The sequence below is a fragment of the Stenella coeruleoalba genome (assembly GCF_951394435.1).
Source record: "Stenella coeruleoalba genome assembly, chromosome: 6".
Taxonomy (NCBI): domain Eukaryota; kingdom Metazoa; phylum Chordata; class Mammalia; order Artiodactyla; family Delphinidae; genus Stenella; species Stenella coeruleoalba.
Genome location: NC_137151.1, coordinates 35,624,314 through 35,641,546, shown reverse-complemented (window position 1 = coordinate 35,641,546; position 17,233 = coordinate 35,624,314). Strand labels below are relative to the sequence as shown.

Genomic DNA, 17,233 nt, shown 5'->3' with positions numbered 1-17,233 from the left:
GAAGATTGTCCAATACAAGGAGTTTGCCTTCTATTCCCTACATCTCTCCACGGTTCATCACAGAAACAATAGTCTGAGTCAATAATAGCTATGTTGGGTTTCCTCAATCTAACTGGCAAGTAGAGGCTGAGTATAGATTCATAGGTGTTTTATTTAGGGAAGAGAAAGTCCTAAAATATTTCATAGCCCTGTAGCCTACATTTTTCCAGAAATTATTCCAATGTAAAATATTATAGTGTGGCACCATGAATCATCAAAATTATTTTAAAAAGGAGCTTCTACTGAAAATGGCCTCCCCCGTATTTTCATGGAAATAACTCTGAAGACACACTCCAAGAAATGACAAGAGTCTCTCCACTAAAATCCAAACTAATAGTGAAGATGTTGCCATAAAAATGAGTGACCCAGGGCTTCCCTGGTGGCACAGTGGTTGGGAGTCCGCCTGCTGGTGCAGGGGACACAGGTTCGGGCCTGGTCCGGGAGGATCCCACCGTGCCGCAGAGTGGCTGGGCCCGGGCGCTGCAGCTGCTGGGCCCGCGTGCCTCGGCTGCTGGGGCCCGTGCGCCTGGGGCCTGCGCTCTGCAGTGGGAGAGGCCACCGCAGTGAGTGGCCCCCCGCTCGCCACACCTAGAGAAAGCCTGCATGCGGCAGCGAAGACCCAACGCAGCCCACTGATACCAGATAGAGGAGGAGTTGAGAAAGCTGGAAGATCGTTTTCCTCCTCCTGCACTGTCTGCTCCCTAGTTACCAACACAAGGTCTGCGCCAACCAGATCTTTGAAACGTGGGTACCACTTTCTGAGTTTGCCATTGCACATTTAAAAATTAGTGATCATTTATTAAAAATTGTGGTAAAATGTACCTAACATGAAATTTACAATGTTAGCCATTTTCAGGTGTCCAGTTCAGTGGCGTTAAGTACATTTACATAGTTGGGCAACCATCACCACCATCCATCTCCAGAACTTTTTTTATCTTTCCAAACTAAAATTCTGTACCCATTAGAAAACAACACTCCTATCTCCTCTCCCCCAGCCCCTGGCAACCACCATTCTACTTTCTGTCTATGAATGTGACTACTCTAGGTGCCTCATATAAGTGAATCGTACAGTATTGGTTCCTTAGTAACTGGATTATTTCACTTAGCATAATGTCTACAAGGCTTAATCATATTGTAGCTTTTGTCAGAATTTCCTTCCTTTTTAAAGCTGTATCACATTTCATTGTATGGAAGTACTACATGTTGTTTATCCATTCAACCATCAATGAACACTTGGCTTCCAACTCTAAGCTATTATGTGAATAATGCTGCCATGTACATGGGTGTACAAATTAAGTTACTGGTCATTTTATACACACAATTGAAGGCTGTAACTCCTAAATATCAGCTACGGAGAAGACAGAGGAATTTGGAGTGAAGAACATAGCATTAGTATATTAAATTTTGAGAGACGAAAGTACCTCAACTGAAATATCAAGGAGATGATAGAAAAAGGTAGAAACTCAATGTAAGTACACCAGGTGACTAGGGTCAGGCGGAGAAGGAAGAAGAGCATCTCAACCCAGCCCAGGAGAAGTGCTATAGAGGAAACCCTAATAATACCAGATCTGGGGTTAGGGCAGTGTGCATACAATGACCCCTGAGAAGAAGCTGTGATCACCACCAAAGTGGACAGACTGTGGGGTCAAGTTCCGACCTCTTTGTAGACAAATCCTGACTCTACTTAGATCCTCTGTGTTTGAGGATGAGAAAACAGAAGGGTAAAAAATGAGATTTATGAAAAATCACTACACAACAAGAGAAAATCATACTAAAGACTTGAGGGGAAAATAGGTACTTCTGAAAATGATTTACTACTAAAACCAGATGAAAATGATTGCAGTGGGCATCCTCATTAGAAGGTCTAGAGACATAGCCTTTGTGGAACAGGACAGAAAACCACAAGAAGAAAGATCAAGATGTAAGAATAGCAGAGTGAGATGAAAATGGGAACTTGAGGAAAGACGTCAAGGACGCTAGAATGTAATAGGAGAATTTAAACCCACAACAGAGACAGTAAATAACAGAAATGCATTTATAAAATCAAATCAAAGACAAAAAGAAAAGACAAGAATTGTAACAGATAATGAGAAAGAAACCAGAATAGCTGAAAAAGAAGGAATATCAAAAACAAAAGAGGAAGACTGCTACCATGTCCTGCCCACCATCAGCCACATACAGTGGAGTATCGCTCCAGGACCTTGCTTCAGATGTGTCACATAAGTCTGAGTGGAGAGGCTTGGAAAACCAATATAGAGGAAAAGAGGTCTAAAGAGGGTTGGAGGAGGTCACCAAGAGGACGTGACCACTGGTTGACCCCTGACCTGGAACCAGGGAATTGGAGGCTCCTCACCCCCTCCCTTGTCTGCCCACCATTCCCATAGTTTCAAGGACGCAGCCTTGAGAGAGTAGGTGTTGTTGACACCATCTGGACTGAATACATGACTGAACTCTGATAGAATCTCTTTATAAACTTTTAAGATCCTGGCAGGTGGGTGTGGAGATCTACTTGTCTTGCAGCACCCAAGACAAGCCTCTAAGGAAGTTCCTTTGTTATTAAACCTGCCATCTACCAATATGGAGTGGCTGCCTCTTTCTCTGGTCTCTCCTTGCCGTCTGTGTATGGCGGCCAGTTTGTGAACCGACAGTTAGGAAGAATTTTAACAACAAACTTTCTAGAGACCCTTTGATTATGTACAGTCAGGGGGAGATAGAAAGCTGAGGGAAGGGCTATTATGACCATGCCCTGGGAAATGCCAGACAGGTAGTAAGACCTGGTAAATGTGGGTAAATATTATTTAATGAACAAAGTGTCAGAGCTAGCACCAGGTGTTTTGTTAAGATGGAAGGGAAAACAAATAGTTCTGAAATCTGAGGAGACAACTGGGAAACACAACTCTGTGTTCCTAAAGAAGAGTTTTTGTGAAGCTTGAAAACCTGGAAGTATGTTTCATAGCAACAAGTCTGCCCTTTTATCCAGTTTAGTCCTGAAACAAAGTAAAATTTTATTTTTATGATTGAATGAGTTGAGAATACATTATGCCCGCTCGTACGTCTGGAATGATCTTTATCTCCTTTTATTACATTAGCTCCAAATGAACTTTTCCAATTTTCCATCACGTACCTTGGTAGTCTTTTTTTACCCTCTGATTGAGGTTATGGAACAGGATTGAAGTGAGGAGGTAAATATTTAAAAATTTGGAGCAACCAGTCAGCTAGGAAAGAAAAGAAAATATTAAAACCTTCCTCTTGCTCTCTTTTTCTCTCTTTTAACAAAAATTTCCAGTCTTTTTTTTCCAGTCCTCTCAAGTTACCAACTTGTTCCTCAAAGGGTTATTGGAAAGTTACTAATTTTTTTTTTGTTGTTGGAATGTGGTTGGTTTGCAGTGTTGTGTTGGTTTTATATGTGCAGCAGAGTGATTCAGTTAAATATATATATTATTTTTCAGACTCTTCCATTATGGATTGTTGCAGGATGTTAAGTATAGTTCCCTGTGCTATACAGTAGGACTTAGTTGTTTATCTATTTTGTATATGGTAGTGTGTATATATTAGTTCCGGGCTCCTGATTTATCTCTCCCCCCTCATCCCCTTTGGTGTCCGTGGGTTTGTTTTCTGTGACTGTGGGTCTGTTTCTGTTTTGTGGATATGTTCATCTGTAGCATTTTTGGATTCCACATTTGAGTGATATCATATGATAAAAAAGAACTGAGTAGAAACTAAACCTAAACTGAGTAGAAACTGAGACTTCAAGTTGGAATGGTTTATTCATTCATTTATTTACTGGCTATTAATGGGTGCCTACTATGTGCCAAGTTTACAGAGGTGAACATAATTGCATTCCAGGAAAAATAATTTTAAAAGAGATCCACACCTAGTGTCAACATGCTAAAATTTTTGAACCATTAAAAGAGGTTAAAAATCTCACATGTATTGTTAAGCAGAAACACGTGGTAGATGGGCACCATCTATAAGAAAAACATTTAGGCTGGCCTCAAATTCTCTTCTGAAATAGGATATGAAGCAACATGTCCTGAATTTTATACCCAGCTAAGAATCCTTGCTTATGTGGAAACAACAGAAAGATACACTGAGGTACGTAGGGATTTATAAAATATAACCTCCACATACTGTTGAAAAATTTAAAGAGATATGCCACCAACTATAAAATTAAGTGAATAAATCTCTTCTAGTTCAAAATGTCAGGCTAAATGCACATGTTTATCTTCCTAATCTTAAAACAGATTGTAGTGGTACATTCCTCAAAGTGCTGAGACTTGTAGGGAGGGATATCAGTAGGCCAATGTTTCTAATAAATTTCCTAAAGGTAGAAAGCAAACAGAATGAACTACAGCAGAAATGCACTGCTTAGAGCATGCACCAAAGAATGCTGTAGTAAAGGTGGGATCTTTTCTTAATGGAAGAACTCCTTGAAATCAGCAGGAACCCAGAACACAGGCCAGATGAAGGACAGAAATTAAGGTCCTTGGTTGAGAACTGTGCAGTAATGGCATTTTCCCCAAGGCTGCAGCCACATAAATACTCTCTGAAGAAAAGGCGTAATCTGATGGGTGCAGTCCAGGGCTCTCACAGGGCTTGACAACCTAAAAGTAAGACCATCAGAGGTCAGATGGTTCCTATTTGCACAACCTAAAGTGAAGGCTTCTAGTATACAAGCCCTGCCCACACAGGTAGGTGTACTCTCAGCCCTCATCCAGCTCTGCACTGACAGAGGAAATGCACCTACCTACTCATGAATCAACACAGCCTTTACTTTGTAAAAATAAATGTACAAAATGGGATTAACAAACATTTGAAGAAAACCAGAAAGACCATAAGAAAGACAAAGATAAACTAATAGAAAATAACCTGAAGGGTCTACTGAATTCAAGGAAAAAAAATTTAAAGCATTAAAAATGTATAACTACTGTCTTTAGAGAAGTGTTGTTTGCAGACAGTAAGATCACACTTCTGAACGAGGAATAAACCAAGAACAGAAGTAATGGAATTAAGAAATATGATTGCTGAGATAAAATATTCAATAGAATGGCTGGTGGAAAAGACTGAAAATAAACTAGACTGGAGAGTGAAAAGTCAAAGCTTAGAAAACAGGAGAGAGAAGAGTGACATCAGCAAGACAACAGAATAGGAGGTCCTCTCATATCCCCCTCAGCAACAATAAATTTGTAGCCATCCATGAACAAAAGTACCTTCTTGGGAGCTTTGGGACCCAGGGAGGAGACTGTGAAACCCAGTGGAGTATAAGAACAAGTGGGTCATTTTTAGAAGACTGTCTGTGCCCAGGTGTCTGACCCATTGACTTTAGTCCCAGCTACAGAACTGAAAACAGTTCTGTACCCCTGAGGACTTGGCTACAGTCCCATTTGGCTTGGTCCCGCCACCAGCCCCATACACCAAGGGACCTGGGGGGAGTCAAATACACCCACCACTTCTTGGTCCCAGAAGCAGACCCTTATGTGCCTGTGATCCAGATCCAGCCCCTATCAGACACAGTAAGCAAGGAGTCCTGCCAGCACAGTGACCCCCTGGGAAACAAGCCTCCATCAGGCCCTCCAGAGGCAGACCAAACAATCTTGGTCTAACAGCAGATCCCAAAACAGGCCTGTGACTTGGTTCCAACTGCTCACAGAAATAAAGAAATAAGAGCTGAAAATATCCAAAATCTAGGGAGAAGAGAGATATGGATATCCAGATACAGGAAGGTCAAAGGACCTCAAGTAGGATAAACCCAAAGATTATCCCCAAGACACATTACAATCAAAATGTTAAAAGTAAAAGACAAAGAGAAATTTGTAAATCAACAAGAGAAAGATGAATCATCATATACAAGGGACCCCCAAAAAAGCTCTCAGTGAGTTTCTCAGCAGAAAATTTGTAGGCCAGAAGGGAGTGAGATGATACATTCAAAGTGCTGAAAGAAAAAACTGCTAACCAAGAATACTATACCCAGCAAAACTGTCCTTCAGAACTATAGGACACAAAGATAAAGACATTCCCAGACAAACAAAAGCTAAGGGATTTCATCACCACCAGATATGCCCTACAAGAAATGCTAAACAGAGTTATTGAAGTTGAAATTAAAGAATGGTATAAGTAATAACATGAAAACATTTGAAAGTATAAAACTCACTGTTAAAGCTAAATATATAGTCAAAATTAGGATACTCTAATACTGTAATGGTGGTATATAAGTCACATTTGTCTCTAGTATAAAAGTTAAAAGCAATAGTATTAAAACTAACCATAGCTACAATAACTTGTATTGGATGCACATAAAAAGATGTAAAGTGTGACATCAATAGCATAAAATGTGGAAGGAGGAGAAATAAAAGTAAACTGTACAGCTCTTGGGTGTGATTGAAGGTAAAGTGTTATCAGCTTAAAATAGGCTGGTACATCTATAAGACATTTTATATAAGCCTCATGGTAACCAAAAAGAAAAAACTTCTAATAGATATACACCAGACAAAGAGAAAGGAATTTAAAGACACCATGACAAAAAAATAAATCACAAAGAAAGACAGTAAGAGAGGAATAAAGGAACTATAAGACAGTCAGAAAAAAATCAAGAAAATGGCAACAGTAAGTTCTTACCTATCAACAATTACTTTGAACATAAATGAATTAAATACTCCAATCAAAACACACAGAGTGGCTGAATGGATAAAAAACAAGCTCCAACAATACACTGCCTACAAGAGATTCACTTTAGCTTTGAGGACACATATAGGTTGAAAGTAAAGGGTTGGAAAAAGATATTCCATGGAAATGATAACCAAAAGAGAGTAGAGGTGGCTATACTTAAATAGACTTTCAAAATCAGTCACAAGAGTCAAAGGTCACTATATGCTGATAAAAGGATTAATTCACAAAGAAAATATAACAATTATAAATTATACATGCCCCCAACTTTGGAGCACATAAATATTTAAAGCAAATACTAGCAGAATTGAAGGGAGAAATAGACAGCAATGCAATAATAGTAGGGGATTTCAAAACTCTATTTTCAAATTGGATAGAACAACTAGACATAAATCAAAAAGGAAAGAGTGGACCTGAATAATACTAATGGATCTAGCAGACATATATAAAACAACTGCAACAGCAGCAGAATACATATTCCTCTCAAGCGCACATAGAACATTCTACAATATAGCTCACATGTTGGGCCACAAAGAAAGTCTTAACAAATTTAAGAAGATTGAAATCATTATCAAGTACCTTTTCCAACCACAATGCTATGAAATTAGAAATCAATAATAGAAGGAAAATTCACAAATACATATTTGAAATTAAACAATACATTCCTGAAAAACTAATGGGTCAAATAAGAAATCAAAAGGGAAATCATAAAGTATCTTGAGATAAATGAAAATAGAAATACAACATACCAAAATTTATGGGATAATGCAAAAGCAATTCTAAGAGGGAAGTATACAGCAATTAAATGTCTACATTAAGAAAAAAGAAATAGGGCTTCCCTGGTGGTGCAGCAGTTGAGAGTCCACCTGCCGATGCAGAGGACCCAGGTTCGTGTCCCAGTCCAGGAAGATCCCACATGCCGCGGAGCAGCTAGGCCCGTGAGCCATGGCTGCTGAGCCTGCATGTCTGGAGCCTGTGCTCTGCAACGGGAGAGGCCACAACAGTGAGAGGCCCATGTACCACAAAAAAAAAAAAAAAATACTCAAATAAACAACATAACTTTACACCTCAAGAAACCAGAAAAAGAACAAACTAAGCCCAAAGTTAGCAGAAGGAAAGAGATAATAACCATAATGGTAGAAATAAGTGAAATAGACACTAGAAAGACAACAGAAAAAGATCAATGAAACTAAGTGCTGGCTTTTTTAAAAAGATGAACAAAATTGACAAACTTTTAGCTAAACTTACCAAGAAAAAAAAAAGACAACTCAAATAAATGAATGTATAAATGAAAGAGGAGACATTACAACTGATACCACAGAAATACAAAACAATCATAAGAGACTACTGTGCACCAATAAATTGGACAACTTAGAAGGAATGGATAAATTTCAAGAAACATACAACCTACCAAGACTGAATCATGAAAAAATAGAAATCTGAACAGACTAATAATGAGTAAGGAGATTGAATCAGTAACCAAAAACCCCCCAAACAACAACAAAAAGCGAACAACCAGATGGCTTCATGGGTGAATTCTACCAAAAAATTAAAGAAAAATGAATGCTAATCCTTCCCAAACTCTTACAGAAAATTGAAGAGGAGGGAAAGCTTTCAACCATGTTTTATGAGCCAGTATTACTCTAATACTAAAGCCAGACAAGGACACTGCAAGAAAAGAAAATTACAGGCCAATATCTCTGATAAATGTAAATGAAATATCCTCAAAAAAATACTAGCAAATTGAATTCAATACAATATTAAAAGGATCATATACCCTGACGAAGTGGGATGCAAGGGTGGTTCAACATATGAAAATCAAAGATGTGATATACTACATTAACAAGATGAAGGATAAAAATCATATGATCATCTCAATCGATACAAAAAAATTAGACAAAATTCAACACCCTTTCATGATAAAAAAAAACAGACTGGGTTTAGAAGGAGCGTACCTCAACATAATATATGACAAACCCACAGCTAACAGCATACTCAGTGACAAAATGTTGAAAGCTTTTCCTCTAAGATCAGGAACAAGAGAAGGATGTGCATTCTCACCACTTTTACTCAACATAGTATTGGAAGTCCTAGCCAAGGCAATTAGGCAGGAAAAAGAAATAACAGGCATCCAAATTGTAAAGAAGTGAAATTGTCTCTGCAGATAACATAATCTATAGATAAGAAACCCTAAAAACTCTACCAAGAAACTTTAGAACTAATAAACAAATTCAGTACAGTTGCAGGATACAAAATAAACACACAGAAAGCAGTTGCATTTCTATACACTAACAGCAAACTACCTGAAAAGGAAATTAAGAAAACAATCCCATTTACAATAGCATCAAAAAATATAAAATAATTAGGAACAAATTTAACCAAGCAGGTAAAAGGTCTGCACACTAAAAACTGTAAGACACGAGAAAGAAATTAAAGAAGACATAAATAAATGGAAAGGCATGCTAAATTCTTGGAATAGAAGAGTTAATATTGTAAAAATACCCGTATTGCCCAAATGACCTACAGTTTCAATGTAATCCCCATCAAAATACCTAGGAATAAACTTACCTAAGGAGATAAAAAAAATACCTGTACTCAGAAAACTGTTAAGACACTGATGAACGAAAATGAAGATGACACAAACAGATAGAAAGGTATATCATGTTCATGGACTGGAAAAATTAATACTGTTAAAATGACCATACTCCAAGGCAATCTACAGATTCAATGCAATCCTTAGCAAAACACCAATTATCCACAGAAGTAGAAAAAATAATTTTAAAATGTGTATGGAAACACAAAGATGCCCAAAGAGCAAAAACAATCTGGAGAAAGAAGAACAGAGCTGAAGGTATCATGCTCCCTGACTTCAGAATATATTACAAAGCTACAGTAATCAAAATATCATGGTACTGGCACAAAAACAGACACATAGATCAATGGAAGAGCATAGAGAGCCCAAACGTAAACCCACGCACTTATGGTCAATTATTCTACAATAAAGAAGGCAAGAATGTACAATGGAGAAAAGACAGTCTCTTCAATAAGAGGTTCTGGGAAAAGTGGACAGCTATACATAAAAGAATGAAATTAGAACATTTTCTCACACCATATACAAAAATAGACTCAAAATGTATTACAGACATAAATGTAAGACTAGAAACCATAAAACTACTAGAAGGAAACACAGGCAGAACACTCTTTGACATAAATTGTAGCAATATTTTTTTGGATCTGTCTCCTAAGTAAAAGGCAACAAAAGCAAAAGTAAACCAATTGGGACCTGATTAAACTTTAAAGCTCTTGCACAGCAAAGGAAACCATGAACAAAACAAAAAGACAACCTACTGAATTGGAGAGAATACTTGCAAATGATATGACCCATAAGGGGTTAGTATCCAAAATATGTAAGCAGCTCATACAACTCAATATCAAAACAAACAAAGAAAAAACTAATTTTTAAAATGGGCAGAAAACCTTAATAGATATTTTCCAAAGAAGACATACAGATGGCCAACAGGCACATGAAAAGATACTGAATGTGGTGAATCATCAGAGAAATGAAAATCAAAACCACAATGAGATATCACTACACAGCTATCAGAATGGCTCTCATCAAAAAGACCACAAATAACAAATGTTGGTGAGGATGTGGAGAAAAGGGAATCCTTATTCACTGTTGGGAATGTAAATTGATGCAGCCACTGTGAAGAACAGTATGGAGGTTCCTCAAAAAAACTAAAAATAGAACTAATACATGATCCAGCAATTCCACTCATGGGTATATATCTGAAGAAAACAAAAACACGAATTCAAAAATGTGCACCCCAGTGTTCATAGCAGTATTATTTACAATAGCCAAGATATGGAAGCAACCTAAGTGCCCATCAACAGATGAATGGATAAAGAAGATGTGGACACACACACACATACACACAGTGGAATACTACTTAGCCATAAAAAATGAAAATTTGCCATTTGCAACAACATAGATGGACCTGGAGGATATTATTAGTGAAATAAGTCAACAGAGAAACACAAATACTATATGATATCACTTATATGTGGTATCTAAAAAATAAAACAAAGTAGTAAATATAATAAAAAAGAAACAGACCCACAGATATAGAAAACAAACTAGTGGGGAGAGGGAAGGGAGGAGGGGCAAGGTAGGGGTAAGGGATTAAAAGGTACAAACTACTATGTATAAATAAATAAGCTACAAGGATATATTTGATAGCACAGAGAATATAGGCAATATTTTATAATAACTATAAATGGAGTATAATCTTTAAAAATTGTGACATCACTATGCTGTACATCTGAAACATATAATATTGTAAATCAACTATACCTCGATAAAAAAAATCTCATGGGATCAGATTAAAAGGGTAACTGAAATGAATTTCATCCTCATATATTTTACTAAAGCATCAATAAATACAATTTAAAGTTGATAAATCAATGAGTTAAGGTATTAGCTTATCATTTAGAATTATGATTTTATAACACTAACAGAACTGGGTGGGGGAGAATTTTACTATTCATGCTGTAGCATTCTGTACTAATATTTTAGTTTCCATGTACATCTACTACAATAACAATAACATAACAGGGAATGTGAGTTCACCACTGTCCTGTCCCAAGGGGCAATTTCCTACTGGTTCTGTCCAGACCAACTTGGCTGCATCATGATCAAGAGGCGAAGTTCTCTCTTGACACCACCATGTCAACCCCACGAGGGTTACAATTTCCTTAGTCTCTGTTCGCAAACGCTTACACCGTCCCATGACCAGCAGTGAGTTATGATTGGAACAGGAAAAAAGACTGGGCAGAATCTCCATGGCTCAGACGAGTGTCATTTTGACCCAGACACTCATGGCTGACAGGCCAACCACTGGCTGTTGGTGACAGCAACAAGAGCGACAGCTGAGTCCACCTACTCAGGGTTCCCTGGTGCTCCCCACAAAATGTCATGTCATCACCCTTCCTCCAACCCAGGCCTGAGGGTTTCCCACTCTTTCCTCTTTCTTCAATCCTTCAAATTCCTCCCCCTCCTCCCCCATTTCAGTCATATGTAGTTTTATAGAAACAGGAAAATTCATTCAGCAAGCTCGCTTCCAAATCTTGCATCTGACTCTTTCATCTGACACTTTTACAAGCAGCTTCTTTCTTTGCATCTTAGGCTCTTAGATGCTGTCTCTGAAGCAGTGACCCAAGCCCCATAGATCTGAGCACTAAAGGGAAAAGCCCTCAGGATATGAATCAGAGACATTAGTGCATCTAGTGAGGATGAAAAACACGCAGGAAAGGCCAGATATAATCCAACTACGACATGAACAACAAAAGTAACAAGGTAATGATATTGTGTGGATATCAAGGGTTCTCAGAGAACCAAGAAAAAATGCTTCAACCCTACCATACTAATCAACTTGCCCCTGAGCAGAAAAAAACATTTGGAATGCCTCTAGGAACCTGATATATATAATAAAGACATTATTTTAGTACAATATATGGTTCATAAGCTTTATGACAAAAATGGAAATGGCTTTGTATCCTTCCTAAACAACTGCTAAAAGTAAATCTACTGGTCTTGTGAATAAATACGTTGATTTTTAAAGTACACTAAAAACTCAGTGTATTTTCTTCCTCTTCTTCCTATTCTTTCCTGAACAATTCAATCCAAAGGTCTGGATGGTGGAGGAATTTTAAGTGGCCCAGAGTGGGGTGTTGGAGTCTTACCAAGGTGAGGGAAGCATGCCCACGTTGGGGGTGGGTGGGATGGAATTGGGGACAAAGGGGAACAGTCCAAGATGGTTGGTTGGAGCCCAAGTACAGTGAGTAAGGCATTCACAAGAGAAGAAGGGTTGGTGGCCCAGCCCAGCGTGTGATTTTGGAGCCTGAGTGGGGCAAGGAGGGCAGTGATGCAGAGTATCAGAGCCGTAGCTGGGTGAGGACATCATCCATGGGTGCGTGAGAGGGGCAGCCCAGCACAAAGCGTCAAAGTCTGAGCAGGGTAAGGAGGTCATCTGTGTAGGAAAGTGGGCTTCATGGGGTATCTGAACCTAGTGGAGTGAGAGGCATCTGTGCAGACCAGAGCAGTGGCAGGTGCCAGCATGGGTGTCAGAGACCAAATGGGATGAGGAGGGTGTCCACAAAGGGAGTGGGACAGCAGTGGTGACAGGAAACTGGTCCCATAGACAGAGAAGTTGATCAAATACATAACATAGTAGGAATACATAAGAGAGTAGGAATCAGATTCCACACTGTTAAAGCAAGGAGCTACAAATACAAAAAGGGAAAAAACTAGAATAAACTCTGTGGTATTGGACTGGAATTGGAGATATCAGGGTGAACTCATGGTTTTCAATATGTATAGCTAAATGTTGAAACAAATGTAGATTTGAATGTGTATAGACACACACACACACACACACACATACGGTCCCTAGCTCTGTTGACTGAGTGGGCCTGGAAGCAGCTACACCCCAGGAGCAATGAGCACACCTAGTACCCAGATCTTGATTTTTAAATACCATTTACTACTAAAAAAGAAAAGAAAGGAAACTAGAGCTCCTTAGAGAAATAGCTGATTCCAGAGCCAGGGCAAAGAAAATATAAGATGAGCCTGGAACATCTTGCTGTACCAGGAAACATGGAAGAGCTCGACAGATGACGAGGACGTGTCAAAAGAACACACAAGCAACCTTGAAAGGGCTTCCACTGGCCCACTCTGAGACAATATGAGCATCATAATGATAGTAATGAATATAACCCATTAATAAAATAGGAATCCATGAGACCCATACCCATACAAACGGATGGATGAATGGATGGATGAAAAAACAAACATAAATAAATGAAAAGTTTGATAAGAAACAATGGATTTATATACTCTCAAAGTTTCGCTCAACTAAGTACTTATTAATTATAAAGAAAAAAGAAAAAATTATAAAGACAGTGGAAATGTCTAATGGACATCACCTTAACCAAGTAACTAAAGTAAACATCATCAGATAGAGAACAAATTGAAATTGTGTACCACCCAACGGGATGCAATGAGAAAAACTCAGCATCACATCTGTGATATTTCTGACAAGGGTCCACAACCTGAATCAAATCACGAAGAAACATCAGACAAATGCAAATTGAGGAACAGTCTACAAAATAACTGGCCTGTCATCTCCAAAGGTGCCAAGGTTATGAAAATCCAAGAAATATTAAGGATTGAAGGATATTTTAGAGAAACATGACAAATAAATGCAATGGGAGCATCGGGGTGTCATTCTTTTGCTGTAAAGAATGTGAAAATTAGGGAAATTGGCAGAATGTAAATGGATTGTGAGGAGTAAATGGTAGTAATGTATCAGTATTAATTTCCTGTACCTGATTTGTATGGTTGTGGTGAGGTAATATAGGATACTCTACAGAATACCTGACATGTAATCTTGAGTGTTCATAAGAACCATCTTAAAGACTTGTTAAGATCCAGATATCTGCACTCCACCTCAGAGTTTCTGATTCAGGAGGTCTGGGGTGGGGCTCAAGAATTTGCATCACTAACAAGTTATTAGGAGTGGCTGATGCTATTAATTTAGAGACTCCACATTGAGAGCCGCTGATGAGGAGAATATCCTTGTTTATAGAAAAAAGAAAAAGTATTCAGGGGCAATGGGACTTCCCCTCAATGGTCCAGGAGAAGAAAAGTACTTTGTAAAGTTCTTACAAGTTTTCTTTAATTTTGAAATGTTTCAATAAACAAACAACTTCATTGATTCCAAAACCACTAGATCAGAATTTAAGATAACTGGGCAGTGAGGCAGCTGTGGTGGAACAGTGCCCAATATACACTTTCTTAATGGGTAGTGAAATATAAAATAAACAGGACAAGAAAGGGGCCATCGGGGACACCTAGGAGAACCAAATGTTTTCAAGTTCTTAAAAACAGTCGCTGGCAACTGATATGCAAAACACTCCATCTCTAAACACTAAAATAGATGTCCTTTAAGACATCTTTGAGTTTTCTGTGGCCATTTCCCTCCGTATCACCAAATTTTCCCTTTTCCATTTTACTGCTGCTTTGAGCTCTAAATTCAAAGATTAGGAAATACATTGAATGAAAGAGCTGGTACCTTTCCTAAAATCATCTGATACTATGTTACAGAGTTGGGCAAGAAAATAAAATCCAATCTTCAATACCATACCTCTCCAAAACGTTTGCTGGCTCCTCCACAGGCCAGTCATGTGATGCTAGGCAACTTGCCTAACCTGTCTGTGCCTCCATTTCCTCATTTATAAAATAGGGATAATAATAATACCCATACCTTATAAGAGTGCTATAAGGACTAAATAAATGTAATGGACTTAGAATGAGCCTGGCAGAGAGGAGTCAAGATGGCGGACTAGGAGGATGAGGAATTCGCGTCTCCGCAAAACTAGAGCACCTACCAGGCACTGGTGGGGGACCACGGACACCTAAGGGGATGGAAGGAACCCCCATCGACCAGGTAGGATGTGGGGCGTGGGGAGGAGTGAGGGGGGGAGGAGAAGTGGAGGCAGGACGGGACTGGCGCCGCTGAGGGGTGGCTGGGGGAGGGGAAGGGATCCCATGTCTGAAGGGGGTAATTGGACGACCATTGGGAGGGCAGAGGATCAAAAGGGAGAGTGACCAGGTTTATCCTGCCCTCTTGGGCCCCCGGGAGCCTGCTGAGATCCCAGGCCTGATCCTCTGCTCACCTAGGCGCCCTCCAGCCAGGCGGATCCTGAGGGAGTGGGAGGGAGGGAAGGGGGAGCAAAAATAAAGGCCGGACCTATACGACTGGCACCCCTGAGGGGTGGCTGGAGGAGGGAGGAGTTCCTACACCCAGTGGGACCCACCCACAGTTAGGGGTCCAGCGGGAATGGGGGAGACCCAGGGGGAGACATGGCGGACATGGAGGAATGGAAGAGAACACGGCCAGCGATTTCCCTATCCACTTAGGCACCTGGGAGCTGCTTGGGCTCCCAGGCCTAATCTTCTGCCCTCAGAGTATCCCTCCTGCCATGCAGAGCCCAAGCCCCACCCCTAGACCCCCACCCAGGGCCCCACCTCTACACTCTGGAGACCCCCTCTGAGACCCCCTCCAACTGCACTGGGCCTAAACCCCACCCTCACACCCTCACCCAGGGCCTTACCACCAAACTCCAGAGCCCCACACTCTGCAGGCAGCCGCTTGGACGTGCTGCTTCTCCGCTCCCTTTCGGGTCCTAAGCAGAGGCCCTTCCCCCAACGCCTTTTCCGGGTCCTGAGCCTAGGCTCCGCACCACGCTCAAGTGTCACACCCCCTGCTTATGTCCCGCCCCTAACCCTAATCCACCCTAAATCTCGCCCCTGCATAAGTTCCACCTCTGCCTAAACTCCGCCCCCCATAGCCAAGGTCTGTTTTTCTTCTCTTTTCTTTTTTCCCCTTTTAGATTGATTGGGGTTCTTTTTTACCTTGTTGTTGATACATTTATATTTTTATTTTTTCTAATAAATCTTTTATTTTTCTAGTTTTATTTTATTCTTTATACTTTGTTATTGTTCTGCTACTTTTGGCTTGGTCCACACCCCCCCAACTTTTTTTTTTCAGTTTTTCTGCTGTGCTTTTGTTTTACCTTACTGCAGTTGTTTCAATTATATTTTTATTTTTCCTAATATATTTTTAATCTTTCTAATTTTCTTTTCTTTTTTATTCTTTGTTATTGTACTGCTCCTTTTTTTTTTTTTCTTGGCCTCACCATGTGGCTTGCAGGATCTTGGTTCCCAGGCTGGAGGTCAGGCCTGAACTCCTGTGGTGGGAGCTCTGAGTCCAAACCTCTGGACTAAAAGAGAACCTCAGACCCCAGGGAATATTAATCAGGGTACGGCCTCCCAGAGGTCCTCATCTTGGAACCAAGACCCAGCTCTATCCAACTGCCTGCAAACTCCAGTGCTGGACGCCTCAGGCGAAACAACCAGTAAGAAACGAATACAGCCCCACCCATCAAAAAAAAAATGAAACGATAAAAAAAGATGTTACAGATGAAGGAGCAAGGTAAAACCCTAAAAGACCAAATAAATGAAGATGAAATAGGCAACCTACCTGAAAAAGAATTCAGAGTGATGATAGTAAAGATGATCCAAAATCTCGGAAACAGAATAGAGAAAATACAAGAAACATTTAACAAGGATCTAGAAGAACTAAAGAATAAACAAACGGTGATGGACAACACAATAACTGAAATTAAAAATACTCTAGAAGGAAATCAATAACAGAAGAACGGAGGCAGAAGAATGGAAAAATGACCTGAAAGATAAAATAGTGATAACCGTCACAGAGCAGAATAAAGAAAAAAGAATGAAAAGAACTGAGGACAGTCTCAGAGACCTCTGGGACAACATTAAATGCACCAACATTCGAATTATAGGGGTCCCAGAAGAAGAAGAGAAAAAGAAAGGGTCTGAGAAAATATTTGAAGAGATTAGAGTCAAAAACTTCCCTAACATGGAGAAGGAAATAGCCAATCAAGT

General features: G+C 39.6%; 1 protein-coding gene across 1 annotated transcript in view; it reads right to left on the bottom strand.

Annotated features, from left to right (window-relative positions):
• The window catches only part of THSD7B (thrombospondin type 1 domain containing 7B), a 1,185,627-nt gene extending 1,169,667 nt beyond the window's left edge, over nucleotides 1–15,960 (bottom strand). Inside the window, exon 1 of the mRNA XM_079925246.1 lies at nucleotides 15,877–15,960. The gene's annotated coding sequence lies outside the window, so the exon portion shown is untranslated. The remainder of the gene's footprint in view (nucleotides 1–15,876) is intronic.
• Nucleotides 15,961–17,233: the final 1,273 nt, after the last annotated feature.